This window comes from Schistocerca serialis, chromosome 3, assembly GCF_023864345.2.
Source record: "Schistocerca serialis cubense isolate TAMUIC-IGC-003099 chromosome 3, iqSchSeri2.2, whole genome shotgun sequence".
In the NCBI taxonomy this organism is placed as follows: Eukaryota; Metazoa; Arthropoda; class Insecta; order Orthoptera; family Acrididae; genus Schistocerca; species Schistocerca serialis.
The window spans coordinates 928,796,296-928,818,356 of NC_064640.1; the positions used below are offsets into that span (position 1 = coordinate 928,796,296).

At 43.0% G+C, this 22,061-nt stretch overlaps 1 protein-coding gene and 1 non-coding gene across 2 annotated transcripts in view; one reads left to right on the forward strand and one right to left on the reverse strand.

The window, feature by feature from the left end:
* Positions 1-22,061, forward strand: part of LOC126471198 (neurogenic locus protein delta) — a 1,411,427-nt gene that overhangs the window by 220,145 nt on the left and 1,169,221 nt on the right. The gene's annotated exons all lie outside the window — the stretch shown is intronic.
* Positions 8,889-8,963, reverse strand: Trnas-aga (transfer RNA serine (anticodon AGA)). The gene has a single exon. It is a non-coding gene; the product is annotated as a tRNA-Ser (tRNA).

Consider the following 22,061-nt stretch of genomic DNA (forward strand, 5'->3'; position numbering starts at 1 on the left):
CTCAACTTATCCACACACTACTGACATAGCGCGACAATTTTAATCCTGCAGCCATTATGAATGAAGACACAAAGAAATTAATGACAGTTAGCTGCTAGTAGGCCCTGATTTACATCAAGGGGGAAGTTTAAAGTTTGCACTGGATCGGGAATCGAACCAGAGTCTCCTGCTTTCGAGGCAGATGCCTGGAGCACTAAGCCATCCGGACACAGTGGCCATCACAATTGCACGGACTATCCTAGCACGCATCCCGTCGGACCGAAATTCTCCACTTATCCCCACACTCTTGATGTAGTGCCCTGCCCATTATCGGCCGGCCGGTGTGGTCGAGCGGTTCTAGGCACTTCAGTCTCGAACCGCGCGACCGCTACGGTCGCAGGTTCGAATCCTGCCTCGGGCATGGATGTGTGTTATGTCCTTAGGTTAGTTAGGTTTAAGTAGCTCTAAGTTCTAGGGGACTGATGACCTGAGCTGTTAAGTCCCATAGTGCTCAGAGCCAGCCTACCCATTATCCTCATTACTCGCTGCGATTCACCGATTCGCGTAAGAGTTCGAGCGTGTTGTGCATCTGCACTGAAGGGATTGCTGGCCACCCTCGTCTTAGTTACATATGTCCTCAAGAATAGACACCATATATACATATTTTTATTTACTTACTAAAACATGTCTACAACTTACATTTTACGTTTACATGCTTTTGACAGATGATGAAATCAATGTATGTTCAGATGGTAAAATATACTTTTACGTGGTATAGTTATAATTTAACAAGTTCCAGATATTTTACTTTAGTTGTACTGTGAAACCTTGCTTCTTGCTAATATTCATGATTTTAGATCAGCGTGACGTACCCTACAGGTTTTGATGAATGAGTTTGCGAGTAGCAAAATATGTGAAAAAGTTATCTAATCTTTTGATTACATTGAATTAGAAGCTTAAATTTTTTACACCGCCAAGGGACCATTAACTTTAGTATGTGACGTAAATCTGAACTTGCTACATCAACTTATTCCAGAGAACAAGGGATCTTAAGAGACCGACAGACAGAGAGGGGGATAAAAAATTATAAAAAAGTGTTTCATATGATATAAGTACAAATTATCAATTTTCGGATATTTTCCTTTACTTTTACTGTGAAACGTTTCTTCTTGACCAATTTCCTGATCTAGGTAAACGGGAAACAATTTGAAGATTTTGATGCGTGAGTTTTCGAGTATCAAAATGTGTGACATAAATGGCCGTATGATTTGATTGAAGTGACTTAGACGCTTAAAATTTTTACCCCTCTAAGGGACGACAGACGGAAGTGGCTGACACAAATTTGAACTTGATACGTTCACCCGTTCCTAAGAAAAATGGATCTTAGCAGTCGGACAGACACAACGAGGCGATCCTTAAAGGGTTCCGATTTTACTGACTGAACCACGGAACCCTAAAAAGATTAACTTCCATACAAAAATTTATCGTATTTACTTCTGCATCTACATCTGTGAACATCATATTCCGCAAGCCACCCTAAAGGTATGTGGTAGAGGTTACTTTTGATATCAGTAACTGATCCTCCCCACCCTGCTTCACTCGCGAATGGCGCATGGGAAGAACGATTGTCCGTGAGCCTCTGTATTAACTCTAACTCCTCGAATTTTGTCATCGTGACCATTTCGCGAGCTGTATGTGGGAGAAAGAAATTTGTTGTCCGCCTCTTCCCGGAAGGCATTCTGTCGACATCTCAAAACTAAATTTCTCCTTGATGCACAACACCTCTCCTGTAACGTCTGCCACTTATGTTTGTTGAGCATCTCTGTAACGCTCTCGCGCCGACTAAACGATCCCGTGACGAAACGCGCTGCTTTTTACTGGATCTTGTCGATCTCTTCTATCACTCCTACGTGATAAGCTTCCCAGATTGATGAAAAATACTCATGAATCGGTCGAACAAGCACCTTGTAAACCGAAATTTCCTGGCAGATTAAAACTGTGTGCCGGGCCGAGACTCGAACTCCGGACCTTTGCCTTTCGCGGGCAAGTGCTCTACCAACTGAGCTACCCAAGCACGACTCACGCTCCGTCCTCACAGCTTTACTTCTGCCAGTATCTCGTCTCCTACCTTCCAAACTTTACAGAAGCTCTCCTGCGCGACTTCGAGTCTCGGCCCGGCACACAGTTTTAATCTGCCAGGAAGTTTCATATCAGCGCACACTCCGCTGCAGAGTGAAAATCTCATTCTGGACCTTGTAAACCGTTTATTTCCTGGATGAGTTACATTTCGTTAGGACTCTTGCTATGAATCTCCATCTGGAATCTGCTTTACCGACTATTTGTCTTCTCGTGGTCATTTCACTTAGGGTCTCTCTGGAAAGTTACTGTTAAAGACAACACGGTCGATATTGTTTCCAGCAATTTATCATCAATAGTGTGGTTGTACAATAGCGAATTTCTTTTCCTATGCATGCATTTGAATTACCTTCTGGCCCTCTTTTTCATATAACTAAATATTCTAATAAATAAACATTTCCAGCAATTTATCATCAATAGTGTGGTTGTACAATAGCGAATTTCTTTTCCTATGCATGCATTTGAATTACCTTCTGGCCCTCTTTTTCATATAACTAAATATTCTAATAAATAAACATTTCACGATGTGTAGTACATGGGTAGTACATAACAATGATAATAACAATGAAAATGGAAATGATGTGTGGCTAGAGCTTCCCATCGGGTAGACCGTTCGCCTGGTGCAAGTGTTTAGAATTGACGCCAATTCGGCGACTTGCGTGTCAAAGGGGATGAAATGATGATAAGGACAACACAACACCCAGTCCCTGATCGGAGAAAATCTCCTAACCATCCAGGAATCGAACCCGGGCCGTTAGGTATGACATTCGGTCGCGCTGACCACTCAGCTACCAGGGGCGGACATAATAACAATAACAATAATAGATACAGTAATCATTAAAATATGGATGCATTATTTTATCTTTTACCTTTACATTTTGCATGTAACCAAACATTCTTAGTAAATTAACATTGAAAGATATGCAATACACAACAATAACAATAATAATGATTATAATAGTAGATACAATACTCAATAAAATAGGCACTATACATTGATAGGAAACTATAATGACGATAACAGATATAGTAATGAATACATAGCATTTCAGATTGTTCAGTCTAATTACCACTGTGTTAATTTCCTCGTCGGGTTTTTGTCAAATGTAAGTAATAGCATATTACATAAAGATATTATAGTAGCACGGAAGAAATAAAATCTGAAGAAGATGTTGATAGGAGCAGAGCGAGAAACAATAGCAGATGAGATGGAGGGAAGAAAACAGAAAGATACAGGGAGATTTAGATGGGACAGCAGAAGGCCTTAAAATATGAGAACTTGCTAGGACTTTGCAGACGAGTTTCTCACTCTTTACGTGGCACCATTTACGAAATTGCTGTTTCCGCACCTGATGAGCCAGTGTTTGATATTTTCGTCTGTGTTTTCATGTTCTTGTGTTGCACATACCGCCCGCTTACCGGAAGCCTGGAAAGGAATTCTCGTGAGATGCGTGGTATTCTTTACGGTTATCTGAACAGTAAATGGGGAACCAGTATGGTATACACTAAAAAAATGCTTTCCTGAAGCCATAGATTGGTCTGAACATTTTTTTGTGTTTTAGTGTGCATGGTGCTATTGGAGGTGGTGCGTCGTTGCCTCTGAAATGGCTTGGCAGCCGTCTATGGGGGACATACTGGTTAATGTGGACATAGAACAGACGTCAGCTTAGCCTTTTCACACACAAAAATTACGGACAAAGTTTAGAGAAGCGATAAGGGACAGAAGAAATCCTCAATTCGTCTGAGAATTGAACATGGAATGTGGTGATTTGTTGTGTGAGTTTCACCCACGCAGCCAGCAAACCACACGGTATACATTTAAACAAATGACAAACGATGTAGCAGGCCGATGGTGGTTGATCTAATCTGGATCTGCCCGTCTCGCAAGCAATGTGTCTCTAGTTACTTCCATTTCTGGTTTCCCCTTCTCCTCCCCCACAAATCCTGCAAAACAGTTATAAGACGCCAATGAGACAGCGCCTTCTTTAAGAGCCGCACGAACTGAAAATTTCTCATTGCTCGTCAATGTTCAAGCAGTGAGCACATTTCTAACTTACTTGCAGTTTTAATAAACTGGAACTATGACTGGTGCTAGGACACGAAGACGTGTGAAGTATGGCATCGCACACCTGTAGTAAGTCCGGTGTGTCCCCTTTACAGCACATCCGCCCCTTGACTTCTATATTTACATATAATTCCCTCTTTTCCCGTCTGATACCTTGAAGCTCCAGGCTGTAGCATAAATCACACGCATCGTTACAGTGTCGCCAAAGCTTCTTCGTTGTTATGTGTAACATCAACTTCTTCTTGCTTAAATTACAGGCACTGGCAGCAGTCTGGAAACATGTTTCATTTCCATCAAATGTAGTCAAGAATGTTCAGGATTATGACACGCAGTATAATGTAGTCTCATGGCTTGTAAATAGGTATTTTTAAACTATAGTGCAAAGTCATCACTCACTTCCTTAATGGCTAAAATTTTTTGTGTTTCTTTAAATTCTTTTCCTTGGTACGTGTAGCTTCTTTTCGTGAGATAATTACGTGTAATTTACAAATATTCAATGACACACACGGCACTCTTTCTCTTCAATGTTTTCCGTGAAGCCATTATTGCTTTTTAACTAATTAATGTTTTGATATTTTGTAAGGCTTAATTTAAAATTTTTAAAATGATCGTTGACGATCGTGTACTCTTTCTTCGAGGGACATAAACTCAGATGAAATTTATCTGTTTCAAGTATTTGTCTCCTATTGTGAAAATATATGATTGGAGTTCAATAGATACTACCACCTTCCCTTTTGTTATGATTAAAAGAGGATAAAATTATTTTTCAAAAGTAAACACTTGACAAAACCTCACTAGAGAACTTTCGTTATACACTCCTGGAAATTGAAATAAGAACACCGTGAATTCATTGTCCCAGGAAGGGGAAACTTTATTGACACATTCCTGGGGTCAGATACATCACATGATCACACTGACAGAACCACAGGCACATAGACACAGGCAACAGAGCATGCACAATGTCGGCACTGGTACAGTGTATATCCACCTTTCGCAGCAATGCAGGCTGCTATTCTCTCATGGAGACGATCGTAGAGATGCTGGATGTAGTCCTGTGGAACGGCTTGCCATGCCATTTCCACCTGGCGCCTCAGTTGGACCAGCGTTCGTGCTGGACGTGCAGACCGCGTGAGACGACGCTTCATCCAGTCCCAAACATGCTCAATGGGGGACAGATCCGGAGATCTTGCTGGCCAGGGTAGTTGACTTACACCTTCTAGAGCACGTTGGGTGGCACGGGATACATGCGGACGTGCATTGTCCTGTTGGAACAGCAAGTTCCCTTGCCGGTCTAGGAATGGTAGAACGATGGGTTCGATGACGGTTTGGATGTACCGTGCACTATTCAGTGTCCCCTCGACGATCACCAGTGGTGTACGGCCAGTGTAGGAGATCGCTCCCCACACCATGATGCCGGGTGTTGGCCCTGTGTGCCTCGGTCATATGCAGTCCTGATTGTGGCGCTCACCTGCACGGCGCCAAACACGCATACGACCATCATTGGCACCAAGGCAGAAGCGACTCTCATCGCTGAAGACGACACGTCTCCATTCGTCCCTCCATTCACGCCTGTCGCGACACCACTGGAGGCGGGCTGCACGATGTTGGGGCGTGAGCGGAAGACGGACTAACGGCGTGCGGGACCGTAGCCCAGCTACATGGAGACGGTTGCGAATGGTCCTCGCCGATACCCCAGGAGCAACAGTGTCCCTAATTTGCTGGGAAGTGGCGGTGCGGTCCCCTACGCCACTGCGTAGGGTCCTACGGTCTTGGCGTGCATCCGTGCGTCGCTGCGGTCCGGTCCCAGGTCGACGGGCACATGCACCTTCCGCCGACCACTGGCGACAACATCGATGTACTGTACGTCCACCCGGCCTCCCGCATGCCCACAATACGCCATCGCTCAAAGTCCGTCAACTGCACATACGGTTCACGTCCACGCTGTCGCGGCATGCTACCAGTGTTAAAGACTGCGATGGAGCTCCGTATGCCACGGCAAACTGGCTGACACTGACGGCGGCGGTGCACAAATGCTGCGCAGCTAGCGCCATTCGACGGCCAACACCGCGGTTCCTGGTGTGTCCGCTGTGCCGTGCGTGTGATCATTGCTTGTACAGCCCTCTCGCAGTGTCCGGAGCAAGTATGGTGGGTCTGACACACCGGTGTCAATGTGTTCTTTTTTCCATTTCCAGGAATGTATGATTCTACATATATTTAGGTGATTTCGCAGTTAGTTTCCTGTAATAAAAAAGAAATATTCATACTGCTGTTGTAGTGTTGACAACAATAGTGCATTGATACAACAATATTAACGAAATTACACTTGTGAAAACTGTAGTACTCATATGTAAAGAGACTATCTTTTTTGTGTTATAGAATTATAATCTATACATTAATCGGCTGCATGTATTATCAGTTGCTTGCAGATAAGTTTTGTATTAAATTAAAAAAATTACGGTGAACTGATGTGCAGTGTGACAGAGCGATTTTGAAATAACTGTATGATTGCTATACGGTATTAATACACATCAGTTCCTGCAAAGTTTCGTCAGATGTTTTGCAATATCTTTTCAATTATCGGTGTAAACCATACGGATCTCTCACAAGTAACAAAATATGGTTTCTGATTTGAGAGAAAGAAAAAGATTTTATCATTCAGTAGGTTGCAGTGAATGTGAGTACACAAATGCCATTTAATATGCCAGTTGGAAACAATTAAAACTGATCTGTGCGCAGAAAGAAACTTCAAAAAAACACGTTTCGAGACAGGTTTCAAATGTTTCGGACTTTAATTGAGGTAATCGCACAATCAAAAATACATTCCGTGCAGTTCGATGCTACAGAGCCGTACATTGCTTGTAAACAGCATTACCCCCTAGCAGCCTAAAAGAATGAAATACGGACAGGTAATGTTTTAAATTAATTTAGAGAAATACAGCTTAGCTGTAAGACACAACTTAGCGGAAACAGAAACTTTGCTTAAATGACTACCTAATATGATGTTACTCAAGGTCTAAAAATGCAGTGGTTGTATCAGTTAGGAGAGCAACTAAAACTAGCCGAGCCACTAAGCTGACCGTTCTGGGATTCGCGATGGAAAAGCGGACGGTGAGCGCGTAAAGCACTCACGTTATGACCGACCTCATCCTTTCCCCGAGTGTGAGACCGGCCGGCCTCTGTGTTGTAAACATACGGCTCGTGTCTCACTTCAGATCTACCAAGCAACAAAGAAATGGTCTTCAGTAGAACTCACTTACCTTTGCTATTCCTAGGATAAATAACTGTCCAAATTTCCTTCGCTTTTGCATTTTATTTGCCTTGCATTTGTAAACACTCTGCTACAGGATATGCAAATGTGTCTGAGACTTAGTACTATTGTTAGAACTTGTTTACAAACGAAGGAGAGGACGCTGAAAAAAGAATTCGTGCAGTTTGATCTTGCGCATTTAACTAAACATTCTCTCTCTTTCTCTCTGTCTCTATCCCTCTCTCTCCCTCTCTTTCGCTCTTGCGTCTGGTTCCAACCACCTATCATTCCATTCGTGCCACTCTAAGAAATTAGAGAGAAACTAGAAACTATTTCAGGGTAGCTTGTTAAAGATCTGAACACCACTCTTCTTGATCACGAGTTTGTTTCTTGTTATAATCACAGTAGTTTCTCATGTAAACAAGATGCAGGTGTTTTTGTCGCAAATGAACGGAAGAAACTCTAACGCTAGGTTTTGGTGGAGCTGAGTTCTGATTCTAGGGTCCGCCACGCTGGTCTGGTTCACATCTCTGTTACAGGCTTGTACTACGGGAAAAATAAACTGCCTCTTTATTTTGTTGTGGTTTAACCACGAGAAATGATCTTACTCTTGCCTTTCTGTGCTCCCTAATCACGTACAATTTTAATTAGATCATCATAACATTACCGTCGCATATTTTACGCCTTCAGGAATCTCAGAGAATATGAATCTGATATTTTGCGGAACATTGGGTGATCAGAAGCTGCTACTACTCTGGAATTCGACCTCGTTGTCAATCTGTAAAAGATGCTTCAGGACCAGTTTCCCGAGAACACAATAATCAAGTTTTCATTGTTTACTTATTATTTAATATATCTTGTAAGGGGCACTCTACGAGCAGCTGAATCAATGCCTTTCTGCATTTATAGTGTAATGTTTTAAATTTAAAAAATTGCAAGAATACTGAACAAAATTAGAACAAAACAGTATTACTATTATGTGGTGATTGTCTTCGAAGTGGCAGTCCTGACATGGTCTGTGATTGTAAAGCTCACAGATGTATGTGGTTGCTATCATTGAAGTTGGTGGTCTTAGTAGGAACGATCCGAGAAACGATCCAGCGCAGGTGGTGCCGCTGGTGTTGGCGACCAACACATTACTGACGAGAGGAGACGCGGTACTGCAGGTGTGTGCTAACTCTCTGGGTAGTTTAGGAATAGTTTACTACGCGAAGTAGAATATTCGTGTAGGAGACGAGTGTAAGTTCATGTTGACAAAGTTTCTTGTCGATTAGGGTTTTATAGGGAGCCGCGCGGGATTAGCCAAGAGGTCATAGCGCTGCAGTCATGGACTGTGCGGCTGGTCCAGGCAGAGGTTCGAGTCCTCCCTCGGGCATGGGTGTGTGTGTTTGTCTTTAGGATAATTTAGGTTAAGTAGTGTGTAAGCTTAGGGACTGAAACTTCCTGGCAGATTAAAACTGTGTGCCCGACCGAGACTCGAACTCGGGACCTTTGCCTTTCTCGGGCAAGTGCTCTACCAACTGAGCTACCGAAGCACGACTCACGCCCGGTACTCACAGATTTACTTCTGCCAGTACCTCGTCTCCTACCTTCCAAACTTTACAGAAGCTCTCCTGCGAACCTTGCAGAACTAGCACTCCTGAAAGAAAGGATATTGCGGAGACATGGCTTAGCCACAGCCTGGGGGATGTTTCCAGAATGAGATGTTCACTCTGCAGCGCCAGAAGTAAAGCTGTGAGTACCGGCCGTGAGTCGTGCTTCGGTAGCTCAGTTGGATGAGGACTTAACCCACGGATGTGCGGAACAAGGCTCTAACTCTATACCTGCGAGCGACGCTACGAACTTGGAACCAGCGGCAACACGCCATCACGTCGGCCATCCTGGATGTGCTTCTTCCCACGTCCTTTGAACCACCGGTAGCAGTAGGCACCATCTCGCCCTCGTTTTCTCACGTCGCGCGATTTTTTGTTGATTTTAGTTATGTTCAGTTACAGATACCTTCTACCAGAATCCCCACTACCCGTGAGATATATCGATACTTGCGGCGTCATCATGGCAGCAATGTTGTCGAACTTAAATACCCAACACGAAACTGGCGACAGATTTGGCGAGCTGTCCACACACCTCTCCTCACCACAGCAGCGCGATCGTCATGGTATACACTAATCAACCGCAAGACAGTCAACCGCCAACGATTATACGACATTCGCATGGTAGATTCCCCGCTCTGCCTTATATGTGGCATGCAGGACACCGACGAACATTCTCTGCAGTGCGGTGAGGCAAAGGATGTTTGGCGGCTGACGCAACGCATCATGGCCCTCCTCCGACGCACCGACGAATCCACGATCACGACGGACGCTTTATTTTTCCCTGACCCTGTCTTTTTCCCCTCACACAAAACATCGGCAATCCGACGGATTGGAGGACACGCATCACACTATGTGCTCTCGCGGACCTTGATATCGGTCATGGACTATTGGCATTATCTACTAGAGCAACACGAAATCATCAGACGCCACTCTAAATATAAAACGCATTTTGCGAACTTTCTAGGCAGCATGTTTCATAACCCCCCGAAGCGGTGGGGAGTCCCAGGTTTACGTTGTTTCGAGGGATAGGATTTACTCCCAGTGAAGTGACGAGGATGTCACTTCGGCCCTATATTTATTTCCCTTCTTTTTTATATATGATTTTTCTTTTGGGACATTAAAATTAAATGAATAAATAAAATATTATTGTTACTAAAAAAAAAAAATTACAATATCAATGTTTCCTTCCTGCTGCCTCTCCCTTATCCTGTCAGGAGACGGGGACACCGTGGCCAGGCCTCCAAGTACGACCCCTGCCCACTCTGCCCCCTGACCTACAAAAAAAAAGAAAAAAAAAAAAAGTTGGTAGAGCACTTGCCCGCGAAAGGCAAAGGTCCCGAGTTCGAGTCTCGGTCGGGCACACAGTTTTAATCTGCCAGGAAGTTTCGTATCAGCGTACACTCCGCTGCAGAGTGAAAATCTCATTCAAGCTTAGGGACTGATGACCTTAGCAGTTGAGTCCCATAATATTTCACACACATTTGAAGGTTTTTTTTATCGGGAGCTGTGGGCACTACAGAGAAGAGCTGACTGAATTATGATGTCTATTCAGATGAAGAAAAATGTACCTCATTTGGGAAACATGTTTCTTTGATATTTAGGTGTATCATTGGGTATCAGTAAGGATTATGCGGATTAGAGTATGCGGACGTCTACAGGTATGGTCGTTTTTAAGGATGCTTTCTGGTGAAGTGGGTAATGTTTTCAGCCATGGATGCATACTGAACGCGTTGTCTGAGTGATAGAGATTCACAGCTGAACAAGCAGGTACATTGAGCTTTGGTTTGTTTGGAAGGAAGGAGTGACACACATTTCGTTGATTAGAGACTGGTACTGGTTACATGTGTTTCACGTTGGGCAAGTGGGAATACGGCTTCGAGACTTTTTGTGGAAGTGGATTTTTTGCAGCGGTGATGGGTAGACAAGAGTTTCCAATGCTCGTTTAGGTAATCACGGGCATCCAGCATTGTTGACAACTGTCTCTTTATGGAACTACTTTACTGACGACGCAATACGAAGTCTTTGTTTTGAAGTAAGTGGTGAAAAATGTCTCCAAATATTCTGAGTGAGGCTAGGATAGTTACGTTTATTATAAACTCTTGGTTACAACTGATTTTCTGTTGTTTTTTCGGCCACAGTTTTGAGGTCGACCACTTTAATGAGAGCTGTTTTCGCAGCATGGGGTGATGGTTTGGACGGTAAGGGTACGGTAGCGGCAATGCACATGTAGGGGTATATCCGCCAATAGTAATCTTAGGTGTTTTCGTTAGAACTCGGGAATGGTAATCAGGTACTGAGATTGCGATCAGCCCAAAGTCTCCAAGAAACCATAAATTGGTCACTATTGCACATATAAGACGGAGCACATAGTTATATCATTCGCCACGAGACTTGTCAACCGTAGCTTAAAAACTTCTCCGTTGTTAAAAGTAGAAATACCTGACTTGTGAGTTGCGCCGGAATTTGGGGACGCTTCACAGCAAAAAATGGTTCAAATGGCTCTGATCACTATGGGACTTAATATCTGAGGTCATCAGTGCCCTAGAACTTAGAACTATTTAAACCTAACTAACCTAAGGACATCACACACATCTATGCCCGAGGCAGGATTCGAACCTGGAACCGTAGCGGACGAGGGTTCTAGACTGAAGCTCCTAGATCCGCTAGGCCACAATGGCCGGCGCTTCACAGCATACGCATCGACTCCCTCGTCACCAAATTCAGCTCGATGAAATGAAAAATCTGCTGAAACGACTGTGAATTGTCACCACATAAAAAAGGTGAAAAATATACACTGATAAACGAAAACATTATGACCATTGTTCACCTTTCTGAAATGGCTCTGAGCACTATGGGACTCAACTGCTGAGGTCATTAGTCCCCTAGAACTTAGAACTAGTTAAACCTAACTAACCTAAGGACACCACAAACATCCATGCCCGAGGCAGGATTCGAACCTGCGACCGTAGTGGTCTTGCAGTTCCAGACTGCAGCGCCTTTAACCGCACGGCCACTTCGGCCGGCATTGTTCACCACCACGCTGGATGCCACCTGCTGGCATTGCGGACACGTGACGTAGTAAAAAAAAGTGTCAGCAGAGCAGACATGGACGGGGAATCACCCTAGCGAAGACATGGGCTGCAGATGCGGAAATCCCTGAGTTAAGCGACTTTGACATAGGGCAGATTATTATTATCCAGAGCCTATGAACGAGTATCTCGAAAACGACGAAACAGGTCGAATGTTCACGTACTATAGCCATGAGTATCCGTCGAAAGACGTAGAAGGACAGTGAAACTAGCACTAGGCGCTGAATCGTTGGACGTCCACGTTTCTTCACAGAGCATGCAGTTCGGACCCCTGTCTGCTCTGTAAAGTAGGACAGATGCTGGTCTATGGCATCTCTACCGAGAGGGCACAATGCTGGTGCACGCACAAGTGTTTTTGAGCAAATCGTTCGTCGTACATTTTTAAACATGGAGCTCCGCAGCAGACCACACCTTCGTGTTCAAATGTTGATCCAACGACATCGTCATTTACGACTGCAGTTGGCACAGGACCATAGGGTTTCGACCATCGATCAATAGAAGCGTGTCGGCTCTTCGCGTGAATCACATTTTTGCTGCACTAGGTCGATGGTCGTCTCCACAAACGTCGTCAGCGAGGTGAACGGCGGCTCGAAACATGTAGCGCGCCACGCACGCAGACTGGTGTGAGCGGTACTATGCTATAAGAGACTTTATCCTGCCCTTCTATGGGGCCTGTCGTAGTAATCGAAGACATGCTGCCAGCTGCGAACCACCTTTATCTCTTCATTGTTGATGTCGTCCCCGTCGGTAATATCACCTTTCAGCACTGTAATTGTCCGTGTCTCGAACCCAGAACCGTGGTTTGAGGAGCATTATGGTGAACTTACGTCGATGTCTTGGTCACCAAATTTGCCCGATGTAAATCCTATGAAACCAACCTGGGTCGCTATTGGGCGCCAGTACCGCGTACGCAAATCAGCAGCCCGTTGTTTACGCGAACTGCATGACATGTGAGTATACGTCCAATGCCACGTGCCTCCACAAACCTACTAACGTATTGTCGTATCCCAGATACGCAGAATCAGTGATGTATTTCGTTCCAAGGACGGACAATAAAGCTATTAAGTAGGTGGCCATAATGTTTTGGCTCATCATTGTGTAATCAACGACAACCCAGACTTGTACAAAAGTGCGCCCTGGAATCTCAGTCGTTATCAGCACGACGACAGCCTACAAAACTGCCAAGCACTTTCGTAACTTCCGGAGTTAGTAGATCTGCACACCTGACTCTAAAAGTGGAGCCACAACTTCGACTCACAACATCACCAAACAGTCTTGTCTTAGACTTGGCCAGCGGGAGTGGCCATGCGGTTCTAGGTGCTACAGTCTGGAACCGCGAGACCGCTACGGTCGCAGGTTCGAATCCTGCCTCGGGCATGGATGTGTGTAATGTCCTTAGGTTAGTTAGGTTTAAGTACTTCTACGTTCTAGGGGACTGATGACCACAGCAGTTAAGTCCCATAGTGCTCAGAGCCATTTGAACTATTTTTTTCTTAGACTTGAGCATCGTTACATTCTTCACAAGGAATTACACATATATCATTCCGTTTTTATTAAATAGCAAAAAGTGGTCATTATTTTATTGCTTACCGAAATACGTGTGCAGTCCAATTCTGGATTATGTTACTTCTGTCGTTTTAATACAAACTGTCACTTCCAGTGCACTTTAATCACTATAATGCTTTGCTGCAGTTGAGTGTTCCACTTGTGGTGTCACCGCCAGACACCACACTTGCTAGGTGGTAGCCTTTAAATCGGCCGCGGTCCGTTAGTATACGTCGGACCCGCGTGTCGCCACTATCAGTGATTGCAGACCGAGCGCCGCCACACGGCAGGTCTAGAGACACTTCCTAGCACTCGCTCCAGTTGTACAACCGACTTTGCTAGCGATGGTTCGCTGACAAAATACGCTCTCATTTGCCGAGACGATAGTTTGCATAGCCTTCAGCTACGTCATTTGCTACAACCTAGCAAGGCGCCATTGCCAGTTACTATTGATACTGTGCATAATGTACCGTCAAGAGCGACGTTCACCATTTATGGATTACAGTTAAGTATCCCACCAGCTACGTCCGTTTTTTTCTAAATTCAAATTTCCTTGTCCTGTTCCAGACCTCACGCCAGCCTGCGTGAGCTAAAACGCGTGCCTTTCGGCTTCCTCTAGTAACCCGGTGTTGGCTCTCCTGCCAACCACAACACCACTAATATTGATAAAGTTGCAGGGCTAATGTTTAGTGACTCGAGAGCAGGTACACCTTCGTGTTTCTTGAAGGGTTTTCCGACATTCGCATGGCTTGACAGATAATTGCTAGATTATTCTTTGTTTTAAATGAGGTTGCATTTTTTTGTGAACTAAAGTTCTGTTGCCGCATATGGAGACACCATAATGGAAGCTAGCTAGCTTTAACGATATTCAAAGTGTAAAATGACCAGTGAAATATAAGACGCAGCTGTATAGAAAGACGCATCGAAGTGTTGCAAAATGCAGAATTCCATGTGTAAATGTGTGAAAAGACTCGACAATATTCGACTGTGCCTTTGTTATTCAGTCTCTGGAAAGAGTAGCAACCTTCAGATATGCAGTTGTGTACATCTGAACGGATTACGGATAACTTAAGTTGTGGAATGAGAGTCAGTGGAAGAATCCTAAGGAATGACATCCAGACAGACCTTCTGTCCTACATAATCATGAGCATTATATATATATACAACTGGCCATTAAAATTGCTACACCACGAAGATGAAGTGCTACAGACGCGAAATTTAACCGACGGGAAGAAGATGCTGTGATATGTAAATGATTAGCTTTTCAGAGCACTCACACAAGGTTGGCACCGGTGGCAACACCTACAACGTGCTTTCAAGAGGAAAGTTTCCAACCGATTTCTCATACACAAACAGCAATTGACCGGCGTTGCCTGGTAAAACGTTGTTGCGATGCCTCGTGTAAGGAAGAGAAATGCGTACCATCACGACTTTGATAAAGGTCGGATTGTAGGCTATCGCGATTGTGGGTTATGGTATCGCGGCATTGCTGCTCACTTTGGTCGAGATCGAATGACTGTTAGCAGAATATGGAGTAGGTGGGTTCAGGAGGGTAATACGGAACACCGTGCTGGATCCCAACGGCCTCGTATCACTAGCAGTCGAGATGACAGGCATCTTCTTCGCATGACTCTAGCGGATCGTGCAGCCACGTCTCGATCCCTGAGTCAACAGATGGAGACGTTTGCAAGACAACAACCATCTGCACGAACAGTTCGACGACGTTTGCAGCAGCATTGAGTATCAGCTCGGAGACCATGGCTACGATTACCCTCGACGCTGCATCACAGACAGGACCGCCTGGGATGGTGTACTCAACGACGAACCTGGGTGCACGAATGGCAAAACGTCATTTTTTCGGATGCATCCAGGTTCTGTTTACAGCATCATGATGGTCGCATAAGTGTTTGGCGACATCGCGGTGAACGCATATTGGAAGCGTGTATTCGTCGTCGTCATACTGGCGTATCAGCTGGCGTGATGGTATGGGGTGCCATTGGTTACACGTCTCGGTCACCTCTTGTTCGCATTGACGCACTTTGAACAGTGGACGTCACATTTCAGATGTGTTACGACCCGTGGCTCTACCCTTCATTCGATCCCTGCGAAACCCTACATTTCAGCAGGATAATGCATGATCGCATGTTGCAAGGTCCTGTACGGGCCTTTGTGGATACAGAAAATGTTCGACTGCTGCCCTGGCCAGCACAGTTTCCAGATCTTTCACCAATTGAAAACGTCTGGTCAATGGTGGCCGATCAACTTGCTCGTCACAATACGCCACCCACTACTCTTGATGAATTGTGGTATCATGTTGAAGCTGCACGGGCAGCTGTACCTGTACACGCCATCTAAGCTCTATTTGACTCAATGCCCGGGCGTATGAAGGCTGTTATTATGGCCAGAGGTGGTTGTTCTGGGTACTGATTTCTCAGGATCTATGCACCCAAATTGGGTGAAAATGTAATCACATGTCAGTCCTAGTATAATATATTTGTCCAATGAATTCCCGTTTATCATCTGCATTTCTTCTTTGTGTAGCAATTTTATTAGCCAGTAGTATATATATATATATATATATATATATATATATATATATATATATATATATATATTCTTCTTGGTGTAGCAGTTTTAATGGCCAGTAGTATATATATATATATATATATATATATATATATATATATATATATATGTGTGTGTGTGTGTGTGTGTGTGTGTGTGAGCCATACCAAACTTTGTTTGACAATGCGGAACAGGAGACGCTAGAAGGAAGTAAAAAGGAGTTGTAGTTCAGGGAAAGAACCTATCATTAAACATTCTAATTCCTCCTGATACGTCCAGCAAATGGCTTTGTCCATAAAATGGAAATTTTTAATAATGAAAATTCAAATATGATAGTTTCATAATCGAAAATTACGAGAGTTATACATAACGGACATAAAAAACATCTGTTGGAATCATCAAAATAAAAATCGACAGCAATATCCATTCACAAGAAGCTACTAGCTGACCTATTTAATACCTTATAAAACACAAAAATTTGTTCTGAGGATTTATAAATTCAATGTAAAATATTAAGCATCTTCTTCTCTGAAATGTTTATCATAAATAGTAAAACAAAATACAGGGTGCATCGCTGATCCGTTGTCCACCATCTGAACCAGATTTCAAACATGTTTATCTCTCTGAAATGACAATAAAGTTTCCCACAATGAAGATCTAAAATTGCATCCCGATTTACAGTAAAAACATAAATGTTAATGTTTTCTGTCTATTATCAGTTACATAGCTCTCTGTCTTCATCTTAATTTCAGCAGAGCTTGGACTCCGCTAACTGCAAGATCCGTGGACTTCGTCCACCTTCCGTCTCTGAGGGCTTTATTTATTAATTTTTTTCTGGGCACTTGCCAATTTCGAATCTGTTCTAGAGATGTTGGTGATGTATCTTAGTCGTGATTGATCAAAAGAAGATAACCTTAGCATTTAAGGCAATATCAAGGCAGAAGGAGTTGGAGACAAAGTAACTGTCCAGGGTAAATTTTTGTGATGACTGCTTGTAGGTCATTTTGTGCTTGTGTGGGTAATTATGAAGGCTTTTGAAGGTAGGAAGTGAAATTACGTTATTCTGTAGCCTTCTTCACTCAGGATGCATTAATAGTACCGTGAGGTATAATGTCACCATTCTGTGAACCCATACAGTCAACATTCTCTTTTGTCTCACTTGAAGTCACATACAGTAGCATGCATAACTGAATTTCACCCAGAGGAGTACAAAGTATAAACTTCTCAGATGAACGCTGCAGTCTCAAAATAGACACCTACACCTATAGTCAGCAATCCATGCTACAAAATATGGCGGATAGTACGAGGCCTATTCGGAAAGTGAGGTCCAGTCCATCGCGAAATGGAAACAACATTGAAAATCTGATGAATCTTTGTACTGATGTGTTGTGCACTGTCTCTAGCAAGCCGTGGCTCTTTTCAATTCTGAGTGTACAGAGGGCACGTAATGATACGTAGACAACGGTGTCTCCCGCAAAGTATGAAAGCCTCCATGAGATTTCGCCTGATTTCATGCAGCCCTCACGGCATAACTGTCTTGCACTTCCTTCTTCATGACAATTCTTCGCCGCACTCTGTAGCAGCAATGCGGACATTGCTGCAGCGACTTCGATGGGAAGTGTTTGATCACTCACTGCACAGCACAGACTTGGTTCCCTCTGAGCCGCGCGGGGTAGTTGCGCGATTTAGGGCGCCTTGCCTCGGTTCGCGCGGCTTCCCCCGACGGAAGTTCCAGCCCTCCCTCAGGCATGGCTGTGTGTGTTGTCCTTAGCGTAAGTTAGTTTAAGTTAGATTACGTAGTGTCTAAGTCTAGGGACTGATGACCTCAGCAGTTTGGTCCTGCAGGAACATACCACAAACATCCAAACTTGGCTCCATCAGATTTTCATCTCTGCTCAAATGACTCCCTGGCCACGAAGACAACATTCTGGCACAGACAACAAGCTACAAGATCAGCGTAGAGGAGAGGCGGGAAGCAAAGGCGGCAGTCTTCTATGAGGATGGTATTGGAAAATTGGTATAGTGCTCCGACAAATGTCTCAGTCGGAGTGGCTACTATCTAGAGAAGTAGCTAGAAGGTGTAGCAAAGTGTTTGATTTTTACTGTAGTTTCCGTTTCGTGAACGATCAGACCTTACTTTCGGCACAGCCTTCGTATTTCTGCTACAGTCATCATTTCCCCACGTGTTTGTTACATTCACGAATGGAGCGTGGGAAGAACGATTGCCGATAAACCTCGCTTACATTTCCCCGATTTTGTTCTCGTAGATACTTTGCGGGGTATAAGTAGGAGGAAGATATGTTTTCCGACCTTTCTTCGAGACTATGTTCTCGGAATTTGACGTGTAAAATTTTCCGTGATACGCAATGCCTCTCTTGTAGGCTCTGCCACTGGAGTTTATTGAAGACCTCCATAATACTCTTGGATTCACTAAACAATCCCGTTACGTGTATACTTACTTTATGTTAGTATTTTATCCATCCTTAGCAAGTGTAGTCTCATATAACGAAATAATAAGCAAATAGTTGTATGAAAGAAATTTAATTTCCTTACGGGTTTCGGACACTTAGTGCCCTTCTTCAGAAGTATTTTTTTCGAGTGTCAAACAAGATCCATACCGCAAAATGGCATAGTTAAGTTGTTCACTAGTGTCTGTACAAATGGTACTGTATCACTGAGAAAATAGTTTTGGAGCCGCAAAGGGAGACGTTCGTACTCGTTGATTTGCTTCGGACGAAGAGGGGCACACTTAGTTCCGATCATGGTTCCGCACGCAACCGCAAAAATTTTCCCATGAAGGTAATGACCGTCTTGTCTCCCAGTGGGATAAATGTATTAACAATTATGGCCATAACTTTTAAAATAAGAAACAGTTTACTTACTTATTTCCTGTCTGTCTCGCTCTCATTTGGCTGCTCCTTGTAAGATTTACTGGATTGACTTACGTTGTAGAGCTTTAGTTTTGGACACTATTCTAAACGGTAAACATAAATAGCATTTGTTTGTCCTTGCTGTTAACAGGAGCACAGCATGTTAGTAAAACATCTCTTATATTTGTGTAGCGTAATCTCTTTTTTAATTTTTAATATTAGCCTTAACTTTCAGTACCTTAATTAGCATGTATGTCTTCTATGTTGAGTCGTCACCACTGTGTATCATGACTACTGTACGTTGAAATACATAGCGCATTGTTGCAGTGTTGAATATAATATTTCCTTCAAGTAGAATTTGAAACAGTTCTGCCTTAAGAACCATCATAGTAACTGTATTTGGACTCCATAAAGGAGCGCTAAGCATGTAGTCGATGAGATGGAAATCAAAGATGAACGTGCAGTATTCAAACGTCATATTGGGTTCAAACGTTATAGGAGGGCACGTTGGCTGTCTATTTTAGGTACAAATGCCTTAAGAATATATATTTTTCTTCTGTAAACAATGTCTCTATTCACGTACCTTCTGATACAGGTGGACAAAAGATCGAATCGTTTTAACTTACACAAGTAATTAAAAGGAACAGTCTGTTACTCATTCTCAGTAGCACTCGCTACAACCTTTCCGGCAGATGAAGCTGATTTATTAGAGCTTGTTTACCAGTTTCCTGCCAGTGTTTTAAATACTGTATCGTTTATAGCCTACATCTCATCCACGGTATAAATCGTCGCAGGACATCAACTCGATTTTCGTAAGTCCTCCACACAATGCTTATATTTTATTCTGCGTATCTGCTTTTGATCAACAATCAAGAAATTCACGAACTCTCACAGACTTTTCTTACAGTTGATTCTCTCTGTAATGTGAATTGTGTTTTTTCCTCTGACATGTTTATAGCGTCAAATACCTGATATCTCCGTAATTACCTTTCATACAATCTAAGGCACGCAGCAAAGGGAACTGGAAAACTATGTATGAAATAATGGAGGAAAGGTAATAAGGAAGAGAGCATGAATGAGAAACTGATAAACGACTATATTTTTGGGAAATAACACAGCTGTACAATTTTATTTATCCTCTACCCGTTTCGCAACTGGCTACAGTCTTAACCATACGTACTGCAAGAGTCCGCAGCTCGTGGTCGTGCGGTAGCGTTCTCGCTTCCCACGCCCGGGTTCCCGGGTTCGATTCCCGGCGGGGTCAGGTATTTTCTCTGCCTCGTGATGACTGGGTGTTGTGTGCTGTCCTTAGGTTAGTTAGGTTTAAGTAGTTCTAAGTTCTAGGGGACTGATGACCATAGATGTTAAGTCCCATAGCGCTCAGAGCCATTTGAACCATTTGAACCATACTGCAAGGCACAAAACACAATAATACGAGTATGTGATTTCTTACAATCTCACAACATGAGAGTTGGTACAATTTTTTTTTTCTTTTTTAAGCATCGGAGACTTGCATAATTTACATCAATTCGTCAAGAATACATATCTGCCACATAAGGCAACATCAAGTATAATATGTGACGAATTATTATAGTAACTGTTTCATTGAATTTCCTGTGCAGTAGATTTATTCCATCGAAATGTGGTAATATGTAGATACTTCATCTTAACATCATATAACCACCATAAGCTCGATCAGGGCAAGATCAATATACGAAAACACTATTTCGTCGACATATAGCACACAGATCACAATCCAGTTCAAAGATACAATCACAGTATTAAAAGGAAGACATTAAATGTTCATCAATGAATATCAGACTGTAGTTATGTGTTGCCGGTATAACTACTGTGGCCGGCCGGTGTGGCCGAGCGGTTCTAGGGCTTCAGACTGGAACCGCGCGACCGCTACGTTTGTAGGTTCGAATCCTGCCTCCGGCATGGATGTGTGTGATGTCCTTAGGTTAGTTAGGTTTAAGTAGTTCTAAGTTCTAGGGGACTGATGACCTCAGATGTTAAGTCCCATAGTGCTCAGAGCCATTTGAACCTGTATATCTACTGTACTCTATCTTCGATCACAGCTGATGCTGGCTCGCAGGAACCATGGCAAATATTTTCATGGATTATGTTGAGGACATGACTATGAGGTGTAAAAAACAATATACAACAGAAGATATGTAGGCGATATAATAGTTTTATTTAGTGGTAGTGATGAGGATATACAAGTTTTTCTTAGACTTTTTAATGGAAGACCTATGAATTCTAAATTAGAATTTATAATGGAAACAGGTAGGGATGGTAAAATAAATTTTTGGATCTCACAGTATTTATTGTTGACAATAATCATGCCTTTATATTTTCGGGAAGGTAAAGAACACTAACGTAATTATTCATAATATTTGGTGCCATTCAGTTCAGTGGGAAAATGGATACTGTCATTCATTGTTTGATAGAGCTTTTAGGATACGATTATCAGACGAACAGTTACGTTTACAGTTAGATACCTTGAAATTGTAGCAACAAGGAATGTTTAGGACCTCAATGCAGCAGATAGGATATTCAAGAAAAAGTTTAGGTTGAGGCAAGTCAAAATAATAACGAAATTACTCTTTCTAAAATTAAGGCCAAAGAGGGAGACAGACATGACAGAAAATTTCAGATAACATATGTCAAATCTTTAAAGGAACTAATGTTTCCATTCTATTTCAGACGTAAAACAATGTTAATACTTGATTATAGATAAACTTTAATTTAAGAAGCTAGGGCTTACAGAATTGATTGTGACCAACGTGAAAAATGCTATGTAGGTTAAACTGGCAGAAAATTGAGAGCAAAGTTCCATGAACATATGCATCAGTCCAGAAAACCTGCTCCAAAGATACACTTGAAAATACCCAAGCACACTATAGGTCAGTCGGATAGGAATTTAAGATCACTGTATAAACTTGATAAAGAAAATTACATGGATCTATC